Below are 22,367 nucleotides of genomic sequence, written 5' to 3' on the forward strand. Positions count from 1 at the left end.
GGACTAACCTCTCTGGAACCCCAACCAGTCCTATTTATCCCCTCTCTCACTGGGAATTCCCCTCCTGGGTTCCTATCTCCCCGCCCCCCATGACTAAGCAGTTTCCTAAGCCCTAAGCTGATGTCAAATCCTGAACTACACTCCTCCCTGCCATCTTCTGGTCAATTCTAGGTACTGCACTCCCTTTTCTGTCTTTCCCTGCTGTTACCTTTCTGTCATTGCCAATGCCTGCCTACAGTGCACACATCGTCCCCTCCTACTTCTGGTCAAGTCTGTCCGTCAAGTCACCTTCCCCACACCCCAACTCCAGTCCTCAAGGCCCACCAACAGATCATGTTTTCAGGATTTCCTTTGTATTCCACAGGTGAAGCAATTATCACCTGAGCAATACTAATCAAATCCTGAAAACATGATCTGTTGGTGGGCCTTGAGGACTGGAGTTGGGGAACCCTGACCTATAGAGTTATAAGATTATGTTTTCTCTCAGTTTACAATGGATGGCCAAGAACAAATTAATATTGTAATTTTAATCACTACCTAAGCAAACACCTTGTGGTTCTATAAAATCCATTATGATTCTTGATATTATGTTTCATTATTTTATTTTTTTTAAATAATTTTTTGCATCGCATCCTCCGCTCCCGAGTGCCGGATATTGACGTGCAAGACTCGTCCGAGTTTCTCACATGTGTGATCCCGGCCTTAGATTTTCTGTTGCTGATTGGCAAGTGAGTAGCATGTGATTTGCATTGACGTCAGTACAAGCCACATGCATCTGAGACTTGTTTCCATCATTATTTTACAGTGAAATCACAGCTCGAAAATAGTCATGCGGCAAGTCGCAGACTAGTTGAACAGATATTTTTGGTTGCGCGACTTGTGTGGGAAATTCTGTCCAGTGATACATGTCACTGTGTAGCCCCAGTATAAAGGTACGACAAGCTGTGCATAACGGGCTCGGTCAGAGTTGGCTTCAATAAGAATCAGCCAGCTTTACGGACAGTTCTTGACCCGTTTGTACATCTTCAATACTTATTATTCTAATCAGTGAACTACTCAGCCACTAGATGTCACTGCTATATTCATTTGAAAGCAATAAGTATTTTTTTTAGCTGATTTAATTAAATTTCAGCACTTTTATCATTCTTTAACCCCTTCACCACCTTGTGTTTTTCCGTTTTTGAGTTTCTGTTTTTTTCTCCCCTTTGTCCCAGAGCCATAACTTTTTTATTTTTCCGTCAATATGGCCATGTGAAGGCTTATTTTTTCCGGGATAAGTTATACTTTTGAACAACATCATGGGTTTTACCATATAGTGTACTGGGAAACAGGAAAAAAAAAATTCAAATTGCAAAAAAAGTACTTACCAACCTTGGATGTATGGATACGTCTTGGCAATTTTGTGATCACTGCTGGGTGTTCAGCGATAATGACAGCTGGCACTCACTGCCAGGAGGGCTGCCCCCACTGCTTCCGATTAACCCAATTAACCCGCTAAATGCTGCAATCGATATCGATTGCAGCATTTAGAAGACAGGCAGAAGGAAGGTGCCCCTCTGCCCACCGATCGGTGTCATCGCGAGGGGCTGATCATTGCTATGGTGACCCAATGGACGACATCCGGGTCACCAGGCTCTAGCACGTTAGTTAGATCACGCGCAGTGCATGATCTTACTAACTTGTGTCTGCAGCACTGACAGATTATAAAGCATAGCAATGCTTCTTCTTTCAGTGTTTTCTTCAGCTTATTTGCAGCGTTTTTTCATCAATAGGAAACAATGGGTAATGCAAAAACATAACAACATACGCAAGTATGATTTTTGGTGCAAAAACCTAAAGAAGTTAAATCAGACTTTTTTTTTGAGACCACTAAAATCTATCAATAAGCACAAGAGACAGCAAAAACGCAGCAATAAAGCACAAAACGCATTAAAAAAAAGCAGCAAAACCTGGAAGAAAAAAAATAAACAAAAGTAAAAATATTTGGTATTGCCGCATCCGGAACAATCCACTTTATAAAAATGGAACACTAGTTTACCCCTTCAGTGAACACCATAAAAAAAAGATACAAAAGATTGATTCTTTATCATCATAACGCCAAACAAAAAGTGGAATAAAACACGATAAAAATGGAATGTAAATAATAATGAAAAGAAAATACCATACCATAATACAATCTGCCATACAGCTCCATCTATAGAAAATCAAAAAAAGTTATAGTCAGAAAAAGCAATGCACAAATAATTATTTTTTCTATAAAATATATTTTTTGTGTAAAAGCACCAAAACATCAAAAAATATAAATGTGGTATCACTGTAATTATACTGACCTGAAGAATAAAGCTGCCTTATCAGTTTTATAACACAGAGAACGGCAAAAAAAAATTTCCTGAATTGCTGTTTTTTGTTCATGCAGCCTCCTAAAAATCAGAATAAAGAGATAAAAAAAGTCATGGTCCCGAAAATGGTACCATTAAGAACGTCAACTCTTCCCTCAATACACAGGCCCTCACCTGACTTTATCTGACAAAATAAGGAAAAATTATAGCTCTCAAAAATGGTGATGCAAAAAAAGCATCTTTTTAGTGTGTGACAGCAGCCAAACATAAAAACTATATAAATATGTTATCGCTATAATTGCACCAACCCAAAGAATAAAGTTGTCTAAGCATTTATACCGCATGAGGAATGGCATAAAAAAGAAACAAAACCAATTCTTCACCTGCTGCTCATTTTTTTCATTCTGCCTCCCAAAGATCACAGTAAGGCTCGGCGCACATTTATCCTGCACTTAACGCTGAGCGCTTACACCAGGGTTTCCATGTAAATCTCTAAAATACGTGATTCAGACGGAACCTCTGACGGAAGATTACCTGTAATGAGGCAGATGGAGGCACTGGACGCATTCTGACCTGTGATCCGGTGGTGTCCATCTTTTTAGGACTGCATAAAAGTGCCGTCAGCCATAGTTTTGTGCACCTGTGAAAAAAGGACAGCACTGAACAAAGGCCAGACAAAGTCCAGAGTAACTCTGCTGCCTTAATATAGTGAGTGGATCCTTTGGGGGTTTCATCTGAATCACGTCACTCTGAGATTTAGATGGAAACCCCCGATATAAGTGCTCAGCATAGAGCACAGGATAACTGATTCAAAATGTTATAGAAAATGTTCCAAATCAATCCACAAAAAAAGAAAGCCCCCACTCAGGTCTGTCATCTGTCAATGGAAATATGGGAGCTTCCACGTTACTGGCAGTGTAAAGGCTCCGGAAATCGCTATGGCTCCTCGTTCCCCAAAAGAAATCCAGTGAATTCTGCTCTCCCAAATCTAAATGAACTCCTCCCTTCTGAGTCCCACAGTGTGCGTAAACCACATTTAGCGTTCACATGCTTGGCATTTCTGTAGCGAGAACGCGCCTAATTTACGGGTGCCTGTCTTCAGAAGCATGAGCTGGGCACTACAACGTACTGGCAGGGCTGCCACTATGAATTTCGGGGCCCCATACTGGCAAAATTTTTGGGGCCCCCTTTAGACTCCGCCCAGGCTACACCCCAGCCCCGCCTCCACTCCTCAAACTGTCCACAGTCCCACCACTCTCTTGGAAAAACTCCACTTCTCACCAATCACACATTAACAGTTCCCATCACCAGACCACTCATATAGCCGGCAGCTTTTGTTTTGGCCAAAAGAATTTTTAAGCCGCCACCACAACACTGTAGACACTTTTGGCCGAGCCCTACTCTACTGTAACCTATTAAATATTTGTTAAAATATGCAATACAATTTAGGTACAGTATATTTTTACTTATTTTTCAATTTTTAAAATGACCAATTATATCACATACAAGGGACAAATACCATCGCACATGTCCAGACCACATATTACCACCACATAGCGACCTATAATACCACGTACAAGGAACAAATACTGCCACACCATGACCAGACCACATATTACTACCATAGTGACCGAATAATATCACATACAAGTAACAAATACCACCGCACCATGACCAGACCACATATTACCACCACAAAGTGACCAAATAATAGCACATACAAGGGACAAATACCACAACACCTTGTCCAGACCACATATTACCACCACATAGTGACTGAATACTACAATGCTGATCAGTAATAAAAAAAACACAATACCATCACCATAAGTGCCATTATACACAGGAGATCTGTACTTAGTATGCAGTGTCTGTGTACAGGTAATACAGTGATCAATGACATTATACACAGGACCTCTGTATATAGTATACAGTATATAGTGTCAGTGTATAGGTAACACACTAACTCACCAGTGATGTCTCTAGGTGAAGTCCTTCATCTTTGCTTTTCATCTTTCATCCAGCACAGACCGCCATCACGTCTTCCAGCCAGGACTTGTCTCTGCAGGAAATAACACAGTTATCTAGAGCTCCGCTTGCAGAACACATTACTTATTTTTTTCCCCAACTTCTACATTACATCACATGAAGAAAAAAAGGCGACATAGTGTCACTATACACAGTAACAGGACCATCCCCCCATTTAAAACAGTATACTCAAAAAGGAAAATAAAGACATCACTGCAGTAATAATATCCCTTAATTAGTCCCTATGGTAATAATATTCCCCATCCTGGCTCCCGTGTGTCTCATTCCTGGCTTCAGCCATATGCTGTCCCATCCCACCCTCATGAGTATCCATTGTGCCCCATATGATCTCCCCATCTGTCTCCATCGTATCCATCCTGCCCCATGATCCTGCACCCTCCTGTGTCTTACATTCTGCCCCTTCCTGTGTCTTACTGCCACATTCTGCCCCCTCCTGTGCCTTACTGTCACATTCTGCCCCAGTGTTTCTCACTCTGCCACCTCCTGTGTCTCACTGTCACATTCTGCCCCGTGTCCATTCTACCTCCTCCAGTGTCTCACTGTCACATTCTGCCCCCATCATGTCTTACATTCTGCCCCCATGTCTGCATTCTGCCCCCATCATGTCCAGCATTCTGCCCCCATCATGTCCAGCAATCTGCCCCATCATGTCCAGCATTCTGCCTCCATTATGTCCAGCATTCTTCCCCCATTATGGAGTAATATGGAGTATTGCCACGTTCAACAGAAATCGGGAGACAAATATTGGTGTCATTTCTACCCACTTTCCCCTGTGAAAATGTAAAATATGTGGCTAAAAGAAAATTTTGGTGGTAAAAATGAAATTATTTTTTCTTTACTGCCAATGGTATAAAATTCTGTGACACACCAGTAGTGTCAATATGATCACTGCACCCCTAGATGAATTCATAGAGATGTGTAGTTTGTAAAATGGGGTCACTTATGGAAGATTCTGCTCTTCTGGCATCTCAAACGCTCTCTCAGTGGGTCATAGCACCCGCAAACCATAACAGTAAAATCTACGCTATAATATGGCGCTCTTTCCCTTCTGAGCTTTCCACTGTGGCTCAAAAGTATTTCCCAATTTATATATAGAGTATTGTCGCACTCAGGATAAATGTTTACAGAAAACTGAGGTCTATTTTTTCCTATTAGCCCTTAAAAAAATTAAAAACTTGGGGCTAAAACAATAAAAAAAGTGGTAAAAATGTAATTTATTCTTTCTTCACCACACAATAGTATAAAATTCTGTGAGGCACAGGTGGTGTCAATATGATTTTTGCACCCCTAGATAAATTCATTGGGGAGTGTAGTTTGTTAGATGTGGTCACATATGGGGGGTTTCTGCTTTTGTGACACCTCAGGAGCTCTGCAAATGTAACGTGGCACCCTCAATTCATTCCAGCAAAATCTGAACTCCAGTATGGTGCTTTTTCCCTTCTGAGCTTTGCACTGTGCCTCAAAAGTAGTTTTAGACCACATATGGGGTATCTATATACTCAGGAGAAATTGCGCAACAGATTTGGTGGTCCGTTTTCTCTTGTTACTCTTGTGAAAATAAAAAAATCGAGGCTAAAAAAACATTTGTCGGAATTTTTTTTTTCATGGCTCTCGTAGAAACTTCTGTGAAGCACCTGCGTGTTCAATGTTGTTACCACACATCTGAATAAATTCCTTGAGGGGTCTAGTTTTCAAAATGGGGTCACTTGTGGGGGGTGGCCACTGAGCACATCAGGAGCTCTACAAATGCAACATGACATCCGTAGACTAGTCCATTAAAGTCTGCATTCCAACATGTCACTCCTTCCTTTCTGGGCCCTGGCACATCAGGGGCTCTCCAAATGCGACATGGCATCCGCTAATGATTCCAGCCAATTTTGCTTTCAAAAGACCAAACGGTGCTCCTTCCCTTCTGAGCCCTGCTGTGCGCCAATACAAATTTTCAAACACATATAGGGTATCAGCGTAGTCAGAGAAATTACACAACAAATTGTATGGTACAATTTCTCCTGTTACCCTTGTGAAAATAAAAAAAAATTGGGCTGAAAAAATTTCTTGTGGAAAAACTTGATTCTTTATGTTTTCACGGCTCAATGTTATTAATTTCTGTGAAGAACCTGGGGGATCAAAGTGCTCACCACGCTTCTAGATAAGTTTTTCGAAGGGTTTAGTTTTAAAAATGGGGTCACTTGTTTGGGGTTTCCACTGTTTAGGCACATCAGGAACTTTCCAAATGTGACATAGCGTCCGCTCTCGATTCCAAACCACTATGCGTTCAAAAAGCTAAATGGTGCTCCTTCTCTTCCGAGCCCTGCTGTGTGCCCAAGCACTAGTTTTCCCCAACATAAGGGGTATTGGTGTGCTCAGGAGAAATGGCGCAACAAATTTTGGCTTTCATTTTCTCTTGTTACCCTGTTGAAAATTTTAAAAAAATTGTTTAAACTAAAGAAATTTTTTTCAAAATGTAAATGTTTATTTTTTCCTTCCACATTACAAGAATTCCTGTGAGTCACCTGAAGAGTAAATAGACTTCTTGAATGTGGTTTTGAGCACCTTGAGGGGTGAAATTTTTAGTATGGTGTCAATTTTGGGTATTTTATGTCATACAGGCCCCTCAAAGTCACTTCAAATCTGAGGTGGTCCCTAAAACAATGGTTTTTGTAAATTATGTTGGAAAAATGGGAAATCGCTGGTCAAATTTTAACCCATTTAACTTCCTAACATAAAAAATTATGTTTAAAAAATTGTGCTGATTTAAAGTAGATATGTGGGAAATGTTATTTTGTGTGATGTGACATAACTCACTGGTTTAATGGCATAAAAAGAAAAAGTTTGAAAGTTGCTTAATTTTCACAATTTTCTTCAAATTTCCAATTTTATCACAAATAAACACAATTCTTATTGAACAAATGTTACTACTAGAAGAAGCGACGGCGAAACGCACATCTGGGTGGAGAAACGCAGCGCTTACGCACACTGAGAATTCCAAAGGATCATTTTATTAAATACTTCAGGTAATATATTTGCATTTCTATTCATTTTGACATTTTACTGGTCCAAATAACCTTATGTAGCTTCAATATAGCAAGTGTGAATGAGCTGAGTGTGACCGGAGCGTAATTGCGAACAGTGGTAAGTGAGTGACTTGTGATTCAGTGACTTTGGATTCAGGGAGTTTCCAAGGGAGGAGTTACTGAATTGCTATTTGTATTTTATTAATACTTTGCATTTCTTTTTAGTTAACATTTTTGTCTAGTGCAATCCCTATTAGGAAATGAGCTCCATTATTGGCAATGCTATCCAGTGTACATCATTCCACATGTATGCAATCCTGGAACAGCCGGTTGAGGTTGCATACTGCTGTGCGAGATGTGAGCATGTTGTGCATTTGGAAGCCCAGGTACTGGATCTAAATGTGCAGCTGGCAACACTGAGATCCATAGACAATATGGAAAGGAGTCTTCTGCTCACTGAGCAGACGTTCAATGGGATAGATATGGGGGAGGATGGTAGTAAAGAACTGCAGGACAGTGAGGCTGGATGACAGTTATCAGGCAGGGTAGAGGGAAGAGTGCTAGGGAGGCTATTCCTGATCTGGCACACCCCAATAAGTTTGCTAAGTTTCCAGATGAGGGGGGTGTCAGTACAGGGGTAGCACTGCTGCAGCAAGGCATGTCCTCTGAAAGCCAGAGGAGTGTCTGCTCCAGTAAGGGGGGAAATAGGAGAGCAGGGCAGGCCAGACAGGTGCTGGTAGTGGGGGACTCAATTATTAGGGGAACAGATAGGGCAATATGTCAAAAAGACAGGGACAGTGTACTGCCTACCTGTTGCTTGAGTCCGACACATTGCTGATCGAGTTGACAGATTATTGGGAGGGGCTGGTGAGGACCCAGCGGTCATGGTGCACATTGGCACAAATGGCAAAGTTAGAGGTAGGTGAAAGGTCCTTAAAGATGATTTCAGGGAATTAGGCCGCAAGCTTAAAGCAAGGACTTCCAAGGTGGTATTCTCAGAGATACTGCCTGTACTGCGTGCCATGCCAGAGAGGCAACGGGAGATTAGGGAGATAAATAAGTTGCTTAGGAATTGGTGTAAGAAGGAGGGGGTTTGGGTTTCTGGAGAACTGGGCCGACATCTCAGTTGGCTACAGGTTCTACCCTAGGGACGGTGTGCACCTCAATGTGGAGGGTGCAGCTTTGCTGGGGGAGAAAATGGCTAGAAGGTTGGAGAAGAGTTTAAATTTGGGATCGGGGGGAGGGTATTCATTTTATAGCAGGGGAAGATAGTGACCTGGGCACAAATAAAGAAATCTGGGGTGGCGTGAGGGGTGAGGTTAGAACAAATAAGATTTTAGAGAAGAAGAGAGGTAATGAGAGATACATAAATTGCAGGTATACTAATTCCAGAAGCCTCACCAACAAAATGGAGGAATTAGAATTAATTTTGCTAGAACATAATTATTACATGGTGGGGATATCTGAGACATGGCTGGGCGAGAGCCATGACTGGACTGTTAATTTACAGGGCTATAGCCTGTTCAGAAATGACCGTACAAATAAGAGAGGGGGAGGTGGGTGTTTATATGTAAAATCATTCTTAAAACCCATCCTGCGTGATAATATATGTGAATCTAATGAAAATGTAGAGTCGCCTTTTTGTGAAGATAAGGGGAGGGGAAAAAATAATAAATTATTGATAGGGGTTTGTTATAAGTCTCCAAAAATAATGGAAGCAATGGAGAATATAATCGTAAAGCAAATAGATGAAGCAGCAACTCAAGGAGCAGTCATTATTATGGGGGACTTCAACTACCTTGAAACACATTGGGGAACTGAAACCTGCAGTTCCAGCGAAGTTAATAGGTTTTTGACAACTGTGAGAGACAATTGCCTTTCACAACTAGTTCAGTATCCAACAAGAAGGGGGCACTGCTAGACCTAATATTAACCAACAGGCCAGACAGCATATCAAATATAAGGGTTGGGGGTCACTTGGGTAATAGTGATCACAAAATAATAAGTTTTCATGTATCCTTTAATAAGATGTGTAGTAGAGAGGTTACAAGGAGACTAAACTTCAGGAAGGCAAATTTCCAACGGATGAGAGATAATCTTAGTGCAATAAACTGGAACGATATCCTGAGACATAAAAGTACACAAGGAAAATGGGAGACGTTTATTAGCATCCTGAATAGGAATAAACATGCTAGAAATAGGAGGAAACCACTATGGCTAAATAGAGCTGTAAGGGGCGCAATAAGGGCCAAAAAGAGCATTTAGAGAATTAAAGCAAGTAGGTAGTGATGAGTCATTAAATAGATACAGAAAATTAAATAAATTCTGTAAAAAGCAAATCAAGACAACAAAGATTGAGACAGAGAGACTCATTACCAGAGAGAGTAAAAATAATCACAAAATATTCTTTAACTACATAACTAGTATGAAACTAAAAAATGATAGTGTTGGTCCCCTTAAAAATAGTCTGGGTGAAATGGTGAATGAGGATGAGGAAAAAGCCAATATGCTAAATGACTTTTTTTCAACAGTATATACACAAGAAAATCCCATGATGGATAACATGATCAGTGATTCTCCATTAAATGTCACCTGCTTAACCCAACAGGAAGTAAGGCGGCGTCTAAAAAACACTAAAATTGACAAATCCCCAGGCCCGGATGGGATACACTCCCGAGTACCGCAGAAATTAAGTACAGTCACTGATAGACCATTATTTTTAATCTTTAAAGATTCCATAATAACAGGGTCTGTACCACAGGACTGGCGTATAGCAAATGTGGTGCGAATATTCAAAAAGGGGACAAAAACTGAACTTGGAAATTATAGGCCAGTGAGCTTAACCTTAACTGTGGGTAAAATCCTGGAGGGTTTTCTAAGAGATGCTATACTGGAGTATCTGAAGAAGAATAACCTCATGACTCAATATCAACATGGGTTTACAAGGGACCGTTCTTGTCAGACTAGTCTGATAAGCTTTTATGAAGAGGTAAGTTCCGGACTGCACCAAGGGAACGTAGTGGACGTGGTGTATATGGATTTTTCAAAAGCTTTTGATACAGTGCCACACAAAAGATTGATACATAAAATGAGAACATTGGGGATTGGGGAAAATATGTGTAAGTGGGTTAAGAGCTGGCTCAGGGATAGGAAACAAAGGGTGGTTATTAAAGGAGCACACTCGGACTGGGTCACGGTTAGCAATGGGGTACCGCAAAAGGTCGGTGCTGGACCTGCGTCTTTTTAACATATTTATTAATGAGCTTGTAGGGGGCATAGAGAGTAGAATTTCAATATTTGGAGATGACACTAAACTCTGCAGGGTAATCAATACAGAGGAGGACAATTTAATATTACAGGAAGATTTATGTAAACTAGAAGCTTGGGCTGAATAATGGCAAATGAGCTTTAATGGGGATAAATGTAAGGTCATGCACTTGGGCAGAAGAAATAAGATGCATAATTATGTGCTTAATTGTAAAATACTGGGCAAAACTGTCACTGAAAAAGACCTGGGTGTATGGGTGGACGACAAACTCACATTTAGTAGCCAGTATCAGGCAGCTGCTGCAAAGGCAAATAAAATAATAGATGCTCATGAGGAGAACATAATTTTACCCCTATATAAGTCACTAGTGCAACCACACTTAGAATACTGTGTACATTTCTGGTCACCGGTGTATAAGAAAGACATAGCTGAACTAGAGCGGATGCAGAGACTAGCGACGAAGGTTATTAGGCAACTGGGGGGTCTGCAATACCAAGACAGGTTATTACACTTGGGGTTATTTATTTTGGAAAAACGAAGGCTTAGAGGTGATCTTATTACAATGTATAAATATATGAGGGGACAGTACAAAGACCTTTCTAATGATCTTTTTACTCTTAGGCCTGTGACAGGGACAAAGGGACATCATCTACGTCAGGATGAAAGAAGGTTTAATCATAATCACAGATGCAGTTTCTTTACTGTAAGAGCAGTGAGACTATGGAATTCTCTGCCATACTGTATGATGTTGTAATGAGTGATTCACTTTTAAAATTTAAGAAGGGTCTGGATTAGTGTTGAGCATTCCGATACTGCAAATATCGTATCGGCCGATATTCGCTGTATCGGAATTCCGATACCGAGTACCGATATTTTTACAATATCGGATACCGGAATCGGAAGTTCCCATAATGCAATGAGCCAGTGTTGTGGCTGTGATTGGCTGCTGAAATGTAGTCATCATGATGCGCGGTCTGTGCGCATCATGATGCGCGGTCTGTGCGGGCCTACCGGGGGTCTGTGTGGGCCTGCCGGGGGTCTGTGTGGGCTGCCGGGGGTCTTTGCGGGCTGCCGGGGATCTGTACGGGCCTGCTGGGGGTTGTGTGTGTGTGCAGGCATTGTCCGATGGGACTACAAGTCCCATCGGGCGATGCCTGCTACGATGACAGTGATTATCACATTAGCCAATGATGGGACAGTAGTAGTCCCATCATCCGGCTAATGTGTTGAATGTTAAAAAAACAAAACATACATACTACATACAACATACATACATACTACATACATACTACATATATACAACATTCATACAACATACATACATACTACATACAAACTTCATATATACTACATTCATGCAACATACATACATACATACTACATATATACTACATTCATACAACATACATACATATGTTGTATATCTGTAGCATGTTTTATGTATGTTGTATGTATGTAGTATGTATGTACTGTATGTAGTATATGTATGTTGTATGAATGTAGTATATATGTAGTATGTATGTAGTATGTATGTATGTTGTATGAATGTAGTATATATGTAGTATGTATGTACTATGTATGTTTTTTTTTATTTTACATTCAACACATTAGCCGGATGATGGGACTACTACTGTCCCATCATTGGCTAATGTGTCAATCACTGTCATTGTAGCAGGCATCGCCCGATGGGACTTGAAGTCCCATCGGACGATGCCTGCACACACACACAACCCCCGGCAGGCCCACACAGACCCCCGGCAGCCCGCAAAGACCCCCGGCAGGCCCGCATAGACCCCCCGCCGAGAGGCCCGTACAGACCCCGCACATACAGACACGCACCGCCCACACTCTTCCCCCCTCCCGAACTGGATGTGCAAGTAAAGAAAGGGGTTTTTTTTAATTCCGATATTTCTGTCCCATAGACTTGCATGGGGCTTCCGGTATCGGAATCGGCGATACCCGATACTTTCTGGGTATCGGTCCGATCCAATCCGATCCAATATTTCTCAATATCAGAAAGTATCGCTCAACACTAGTCTGGATGCCTTTCTTGAAAAGTATAATGTTACAGTGTAAATATACTAGATTCCTTGATAGGGCGTTGATCCAGGAAACTAGTCTGATTGCCGTATGTGAAGTCGGGAAGGAATTTTTTCCCCAATGTGGAGCTTAGTGTTTGCCGCATGGGTTTTTTTTGCCTTCCTCTGGATCAACATGTTAGGCTTTGGTTGAACTAGATGGACTTAAAGTCTCCCTTCAACCTTAAAGCGAACCTGTCACCTGTTTTGGCCACTATAACGTGCGGCCACCGCTTCGCGCTCCTGTGCAGGCATACTTATCTGCAGAGCAAAGTACTGCAGTGCACAGGTGCCGGGAAAGGTCAGAGAGGCCCAGCGTCTGCGCACTGCAGGGAGCAATGAAGCAAGCAGGAGGCAAGAAGCAAGAAGATGGGAGGCGCTGGACCGGCGACCATACTCCTTTAACGTGGTCTAATTCAAGACACAGTACAGCAGCACTTGTCCTCTCATAGTACTGTCAGCACAACTGTAGCGCTATGCCTAATTATAGCCAACACAGTACAGCAGAGTTGAATTTTGTCTAATTACAAACACGTATGCAGTTGTACTTTCACGGTACTTCAGCTTCCATCTAACAGGCAGCAATTGTGAAGAGGGAGGGGAAGAATAGCAGAGCTGACAGCACTGTGAAAGGAAAGCTACAAATGTGTTTGTAATGTGACAAAGCTCACTTCTGCTGTACAATGTTAGTTCTGATCTCACTGCAGAGCTTCGTGTGAAAGCAAAGTGACAGTAATTACATATCCATGCATTTAAAACAAGCCCTGGAAGCAGATTCTCAGGAAGATCCGTGTCCGACCCATAAGTTGCCATTTAGGAAAATATGAGATGAATCATCAAAGTTTCTTATTTTCCTGTTTTACTGAAATTAGCAATGTAAGAATACCTCAAATATAGACACATCTTATTGGTGATGTACGTGTCAGTGCTTCCTTCTCCTTATTCCCAGTGCCTGCAGTCTTAATCCTGGCTGAGCCACACTCCAGTATGTATCATATGCTTCAGAACCCATGCTCCTGGTGCATGAGCAGTGTTAGGGAAATAGAAAACATTTGCAAACCTTATGGGTAATGAAGATGTAGTGGGAAATTTCCTCTGTATTGTAAGTATTTTTTTATTTACAGACTCAAGGATTTTAAGGGGAACCTATCACCTGATTAATGCTGCCCAAACTATGATCATGGTGAAACAGATTTTAGCTGCTTGATTGCAGCCAGGTCTCTCTGACATACTCTGGCAACACCCACGAAGAGCCAGTCAGGGTGGCACTTGTCTAGTCACTTCTCTAGCTATGGTCCCCAGGTCTTCTAACTATATTTTCTCTGAAACACTAGAGCGTTTCAGAAATGACTGCACCTGGCTGCAATAATGCAACTAGGTCTTGATTCATGCTGCTTCATGATGAGATGTTTAGGCAACATGAGTCAGGTGATATTAAGAAAGTGTGAATCTAGGACAAGCCCTTTAACTGTTTTTTGGTTATGACATACAAAGTTGTACATCAGCTCAGGATGTCAACAGTTTGCACTTTCTCCAATAATACTAAGGCTAGCCAAAGTATACGCCGGGAGAAATACTAGACATATACCTTCCTGTATGCTCTCAATTACTAGAAGGAGGCCAAAAGTGTGTTGTTTCTGTCAGATATCTTTGTGCATGCAGTTTGTCAGTATAGGATAGCGCAGCAGACTGAGCTTTCCAATACATAGGGCCACTTTATAGAAACACATATACTCGTACCTTTAGTATACTTTTATTTTTCTTTACTAAATTCCTATAGTGACTGCAACATTCATCTAGAGTGTGGGCACTCTCGGGAATATACTTCATGAGCGTAAACTCCTGACAGTATTAACCTAGACTAATATCATGCCAATATGAATTTTTCCTTAGACTAAAAACTTGAAATAACGTAATTTTGTAGCTTTGAGATAATACTATTGTTAACACATTACAATGTATCAGTCCTGTTTGATATAAGTTATTTTTCACGACACTTTATATCAGCTATTTATTAGTTACAATAAAAATGAACTAATTCAGTCTTAAATCTAAGTTCATTAAATATCCTGAGCTTCTTGACCTAATAGTGTCCTCTCATTACAGCTGTATTAACTATTTATGGCCGGGATCACCTTGCAGAACGATTAGGTGTTTGCGCCAGCTCCCCGCACCACCCAGCATACGATCCTCTCTTTCCACTTTCATTTTTAATGAGAACAGAAGAAGCTTTCTCTGGCGTTAAAAGCAATAATGCAAGGCGTTGAGAAAGTTTCTAATATGCTCAGCACTCGAGGAATTCTATTCTGGTGCATTTCTGATGGCTCATTTCCATGGCCATGAATGAGATCTAGAATCCCATATATACTACAGGAACACTAAAGGTAAAAAAAAAAAAATACACGATTTTCTACTGTACTATTTCATTTTAAAATCAACAATAACAAATCATTAATTATCCAAGATTAAAAATGAACCATGCTAGCGGTAGTGAGTGGTAATAACTGGGGTGTCAATAAAATATATATATAGGCTAATATATTTGGTGTTCTGTAAGATAAGATCTGTCTGTCCAAAGGTGATGTAGTTCCTGCCACAAAGAAGCATGCCGGCGCTGCCAGATGAGGCTCTTGCTGATATGACAGCAGTCCAATTGATAGAAGTGATAGGGATGACTTAATTCAAAGCTTCCAAAGGTTCTGTGCATAAACAGTGTGGTTGGTTCAGGTCTCTCCAGCTAGTAGCATCCCTGACAACACACATGTGGGTTCTCTGAGCTGGCGTGAGACGTCACTGCATATGGAGTTCACTTTAGTTTACTTTTGTCATTTTTATTTCCCTCCATAAAATAATTTCAGTTTGTTTCCCAATGTATACTTACAGATTATGGGTAATTTAACCCCTTCATGACCTTAGATGTATCCATACATTCTGGTTGGGAAGTACCTCCTGATCTTAGACATATGGATACGTCTAGGCAATTTTGCGCGCACGTGATCGCCATTGGGTGTGACAACCAGCACTCACTGCCACACTCTCTCCTCTGATCGGCGCCTCCGCTATGTCATCATGAGTCGCCGATCGTTGCAATGGTGACCCAACGTCACCATAACGGCATTCGGGTCTCCGGGGCTAGCAAGTTTGTTCGTTCATGCACAGTGTTAGGCTGGGTTCACACTTGCGTACTGGGGCTCTGCGGAGGGCTGCATACTTCCTCCCTGAAGCTCCGTCCACTTCCACACTTCTTCCATTTAGGTCTGCCTACTTCTGTATGTGTCCTGCGTACCTGTCTTTACGTCCATACCTGTGGGACAGTTCCTCCGCCTTCGCCGCATTTGTTCAACTGTTATTAATTTTGAAAGGCGAGCGGAGGAATTAAGGATGCAGGTCCTTGAATGTGGGTATAGCAGACATATTATAAAAAATGCCTATCATAGGGCTAAATATTCAATATATAATCATCTGCTATACAAACCACAGGTATATGAGAGAACTAGTGAGGAAGGCCAGTTGAGGATTATCACGACCTACCATCCGCACTCTGACAGAGTGAGATCTGCACTGGTGAAGGCATGGCCTATTCTACAAGTAGATCACATTATTGGGAAGTTTCTTCCTAATAGACCATTGATCACATTTAGGCGTGCCAAAAACGTACGCGACTATTTGACAAGAAGTCAGTATATAGGACCGGGATCAACAACATTCTTGGATATGATTCCTGAAAGGGGTGGTTGTGTTCCGTGTGGTTGCTGCATTGCCTGTCCCAATGTGGATAGATGTGATTTGTTCTCTTATTCTAGTGGTACAAGATGTTATAAGATCAAGAAGCAGATATCTTGTACAACTAGATATGTCATCTATTATGCTACCTGTCCATGTGGACTTATCTATATTCGGCTGACAATGAGACAATTTAAGGTTCGCATAAGGGAACATGTCCTTGGTATACAGGCGGCTGCAACTCACACGGACATGACCACCCTTAAAACCATTCCAGGACATTTTAAGTCTTTTCACCAGTGCGATAGCACCCTGTTCAGGGTGCGTGGTATAGAGGTTTTGAACATCAAAATCAGAGGGGGTGATTTATCTAAACATCTTGGCCAGATGGAGACACGCTGGATCTGGACTCTCGATACCATCCATCCCCAGGGGTTTAATGAAAATATCAGTTTCGCACCATTTTGTTAGTCACTTGATCGCTGCACATTGGTGTACCTCCGCATCTTTTTTGTGTTTTTGGATTTTAATGTGTGTTTTTTCTTTTATATTCTATTAGGTGTTTTGAAATTATCTGCCTGTGTACGTCCCGGAATTTCGCGAGTTTACTACTATTTAGGGATTAACATCAATTGAAGCAAGCAGTGGCCACTGAATATGCATCATCATCCATATAATTAAATAATGTTGTGGTGTTATCCTGATATATGATATGGGAGAGTACTGGTATTTGTGGGCTCTACAGCATGGGATATTGTTAATATTGTCATTGACTGTGTACTCTGTATGTCTTCATATGTTTGTAATCATTTTCTGCCACATGACAATTTATTATATATATCTCCATTTGCTATGATGATGTGGTGTATTACATAAGATATTGTGAATATTGTAAATATTGTCATCAATTATTCTTATTGTATATTCACATGTGTTTATGATTACTTTTGACATACTGTATGTGTATACAGTTTCATTTGACTGTGTATTACATCTTTTCCAGCTATCATGATAATGTGTATACTTCTGACTATGCTGTTATCAAATGTATGGTATATTGGATTTTTGCCCCTTTTGCTGGTGGTTTTATAGCGTTATATTATTATAATAGTGTCCCCCCTAGTTGTGACTTTATAATACTATACTAATGTAATATTGTCCTTGATAATATGCTCTTTTGCCTATTTTGTGTTATATTTTCTTGTTTGCGGTTCCCTTCTGTATTTATAATTTGCCAGTTCATTTAATGGCTGTCTCTGTAGTATGTTTTCGCAATGCGCATGCACCGTGGTTACACTCGCGTCCTCCGCTCTGTGCTGCAGTGGTGCGCCGGCTTCCGGATCATGTGGGGCCCCACGTGTTTCCTGTTTCCAGCTGCCTGGCTGTGCGCGGCCCGGCGGCTGCGTCGGTGACCATGGTAACATGACGCTGTGTCTACGTCTTAATTTCCGGGGCCCGGGTATTTATACTATGCGCTCATTCTATGCCACATGCTCCTTGAGGAAGGTACTACTACCGTAACGCGCGTCGGGGTGGGCGGGTACTATCCTGGAGATCGGTCCACTGCACTTTTAGGTATTGTATCATTGCATATTATGCTGATTATTGTTGTATATACGGTTTGGTATTCCCTCTGTGGACGGTTCACATCTTTATGTGGTTATATGGTTTATATCCTGTGACATACTCAACCTTGGGCATTTTGGATGCTGGCATTACCGTTTTTACCATCTTTTAGCCCCATACATCTTTTTGTCTGTGTTCATCTTAGTATTACTATTATACAGTATATGTTTAATAAAGATATGGTATTTTTATGGACTGTATGACTGTGTATGTCCTTTTGTATGCATTAGTATTTCAAAACCAGGGGAAGAGTCTTGAGGAGATCATTTGCATATTCCCAGTGCCTTCTGGGATAAGTGAAGAGTCTCCGCGAGCTCAACGATCACTGGGTTTTGGCCGTTGCAGCTGAAAAGAGGAAATCGGAAAACCAGGGGAAGAGTCTTGAGGAAAAACCCTATCGGCGCGCGAATTTTGGCTCATCTTTCATCGTTTTTAAGATATCTCAAGATGGAAGAGGCCAGGAGCCATTTGGTGAGCTGCATTTCTTGCTACATGTTCACAGATTTACCAGTGGAAAAGCCAAACTTCACATGCCACAAATGCAAGCTTGTGTCCCTGTTGGAGGAAAAGTTGCAAAATCTCGAAGAGAGGTTAGCTACGTTGAAGATCATTAAGGAAGGTGAAGAGTTCTTGGACAGAGCAGAATTATCTCTTCATGTTACAGAAAGAGAAGAAATTTGAAGTGCACCTGAAGAAACAGAGGAATGGAGACATTTGACCCAGAGAAGCAGGAGGATCAGGAGGCAGTCAGCACCCATACTGCTCAGAAACCAGTACCAGGCTCTCACGCAGGAAAACGATGAAGAAATACATCAGGATAAGACTTTGCCAACAAACAGCAACCTTGTACGCCTTCAGAGTCCTCCTGGATGGAGAAAGAAAAATGTTGTGAAGAAGAAACGGAGAGTGGTGGTCATGGGGGATTCCCTGTTGAGAGGAACAGAGGCCGCTATCTGCAGACCGGATATAACTTCAAGAGAAATGTGCTGTCTTCCAGGTGCAAAAATTAAAGATGTGTCTGACAGGATATCAGGACTCTTCAGACCTACAGATGACTACCCATTCCTGCTACTACATGTGGGGACAAATGACACAGCAAGAAACGACCTGGAAACCATCTGCAGAGACTTTGAAGGCTTAGGCAAGAAAGTGAAAGAACTGGGAGCGCAGGTGGTCTTCTCTTCCATCCTCCCAGTGGATGGCCATGGAACAAGGAGGTGGAATAAGATTCTGCAGGTGAACAACTGGCTACGTCGATGGTGCCGTCAGCAACGATTTGGATTTCTGGATCACGGAGTGAACTACTTATACGATGGACTACTTGCTAGAGATGGGGTGCATCTTACGAAGACTGGAAAGCATGTATTTGGAAGTCGCCTTGCTACACTTGTAAGGAGAGCTTTAAACTAGAACAACATGGGAAGGGAAGCAAAAGACCAGAAAAAGCCATACACCTGACAAATGCTATTGAGAACTCTGCTATTAGAAGTGGAAAGGAAGAACAAAGACGAAAGAATCTAATTAATAAAAATATTGGAGAAAGAGAAACCAATCACAAACTAAAATGTTTCTATACTAATGCACAAAGCATGGGCAACAAACAAGGAGAATTGGAACTACTAACACAGGAAAAGAAATATGATGTCATTGGAATCACTGAAACTTGGTGGGACAATACACATGATTGGAATACAAGACTAGAAGAATACAACTTATTTGCAAGAAACAGACTTGATAAAAGAGGAGGGGGTGTTGCATTGTATGTTAGAAACGCGTATATCTGCACAGAGATTGAAGCTTCAGAGACTGGGAGTTCTGTGGAAACTGTTTGGGTAAGAATACAAGGACAGAACAATGGAAAGGACACCATTGTAGGCATTTACTACAGGCCGCCTGTGCAAGCTGAAGATATGGATGAACTCTTTATGCATCAAATGGCCAAGTTCTCCAAAAAATATGACATAGTTGTCATGGGAGATTTCAACTATCCAGACATTTGTTGGGAATCTCTCTCAGGCAAAACTAACAGGTCAAGGAAATTCTTATCCTCTCTTGCTGACAACTTTATCTTCCAAAAGGTAGGGGAGAAAACAAGGGGAACTGCTACCTTGGATCTAATCCTTATAAACAGGGAGGAAATGGTTGAGGAGGTAAAAGTGGCTGGAACCCTAGGAGGTAGCGACCATGCTATTTTAGAATTTTGGATAACTAGAGGCGGAAGACCTGTGAAGACTCAGACGTCAAGGTTAGATTTCAGAAAGGCAGATTTTAAGGGATTCAGAAAGATAATTGGAGGGATCCAATGGCTGGATATCCTTAAAGACAAAAATGTCCAGGAAGGATGGGAAATCTTGAAAAATGAAATTCTCAAAGCACAGTTGTTAACAATTCCGAAAAGAGGGAAGAATAGGAAGCATTTAAGGAAACCAGGATGGGTGAACACAGAACTTAAGTACATGCTAAAAAGGAAGAAAAAAATGTTTATAAAATGGAAAGAGGGAGGCATATCTAAAGAAGAATATAATGCTGTCTGCAGAACCTGCAGGGCACAAATCAGATTATCTAAAGCTGAAAATGAATTGAGGCTTGCAAGAGATGTCAAAAGCAATAATAAAGGATTTTGGGGATATGTCAAAAGTAAAAGAAAAGTCAAAGATGCTATAGGATTTTTACAGGATGAAAATGATGAAATGGTAAGACAGGATGTTGAGAAGGCTGAACTTTTAAATTCCTATTTTGCATCTGTTTTCTCTCAGAAAGGAAATGTAACACCAACTGTTATTCACTGTCCTATTAAGGGAATAGAAGAATCCAGGATATCTATAAACAGAAAGATAGTGAGGAAACACTTAGCTAACCTAAATGAATTCAAGTCTCCAGGTCCAGATGAATTACACCCCAGAGTACTGAAGGAGATAGCAGAAGAAATTTTTGAACCCCTCTCCATAATCTTTGAAAATTCTTGGAGAACAGGAGAAGTGCCAGAAGACTGGAGAAGAGCAAATGTTGTTCCTATCTTCAAAAAGGGGAAGAAGGTGGACCCAGGCAACTATAGGCCGGTGAGTCTGACTTCTATACCAGGAAAGATCTTTGAACAAATTATTAAACAACATGTATGTCAATACCTGGATAAGAATGAAGTGATCAAACAGAGTCAGCATGGGTTTGTAACTAATAAGTCATGTCAGACTAACTTAATTTCCTTCTATGACGGTATCACTGATTGGGTGGATCAAGGAAATGCTGTAGATATAGTATATCTTGACTTCAGCAAAGCATTTGACAAAGTCTCTCATACAATGCTAATTGAAAAAATGACTAAGTATGGAATGGACAAGGCAACTGTTAGGTGGATTCATAACTGGCTTAGTGATCGGACCCAAAGAGTAGTCGTAAATGGCTGCACATCCAGTTGGAAAATTGTCTCAAGTGGGGTACCACAGGGCTCTGTCCTGGGCCCTGTATTGTTCAACATCTTTATCAACGATTTAGATGAAGGAATTGAGGGTAAACTGATTAAATTTGCTGATGACACAAAGCTAGGAGGGATAGCTAATACTAGAGAAGAGAGAGAGAGGATTCAAAAAGATTTAAATAAACTGGAGAAGTGGGCAGCAACTAACAGAATGGTTTTTAACAGGGAGAAATGCAAAGTACTACATCTGGGCAATAAAAATGAAAAAAGCATATATAGAATGGGAGGAATAGGGCTAAGTGACAGCACATGTGAAAAAGACTTGGGTATACTAATAGATCACAGACTGAATATGAGTCAACAGTGTGATGCAGCAGCAAAAAAGGCAAATGCAATTCTAGGATGTATTAACAGAAGCATACAGTCTAGATCACGTGAAGTCATTATTTCCCTCTACTCCTCTTTGGTCAGACCTCATCTGGAATATTGTGTCCAGTTTTGGGCACCACATTTTAAAAAAGACATCAACAAACTGGAGCAAGTTCAGAAAAGAGCGACCAGAATGGTGACCGGTCTGCAAACCCTGTCTTATGAGGAAAGGTTGCAGGATTTGGGAATGTTTAGTTTGCAAAAGAGAAGACTGATAGGAGACTTAATAGCTGTCTACAAATATCTAAAGGGCTGTCACATTGTAGAAGGATCAACTTTATTCTCATTTGCACAAGGAAAGACTAGAAGCAATGGGATGAAACTGAATGGGAGGAGACACAGATTAGATATTAGAAAAAACTTTTTGACAGTTAGAGTGATCAATGAGTGGAACAGGCTGCCACGAGAAGTTGTGAGTTCTCCTTC

At 41.1% G+C, this 22,367-nt stretch overlaps 1 long non-coding RNA gene across 1 annotated transcript in view; it reads left to right on the forward strand.

Annotated features, from left to right (window-relative positions):
* The window catches only part of LOC141096322 (uncharacterized), a 72,508-nt gene that overhangs the window by 915 nt on the left and 49,226 nt on the right, over positions 1 to 22,367 (forward strand). The gene's annotated exons all lie outside the window — the stretch shown is intronic.

This window comes from Dendrobates tinctorius, unplaced genomic scaffold (genome assembly GCF_039654945.1).
Source record: "Dendrobates tinctorius isolate UK_male_01 unplaced genomic scaffold, ASM3965494v1 ptg000073l, whole genome shotgun sequence".
Classification (NCBI taxonomy): Eukaryota; Metazoa; Chordata; class Amphibia; order Anura; family Dendrobatidae; genus Dendrobates; species Dendrobates tinctorius.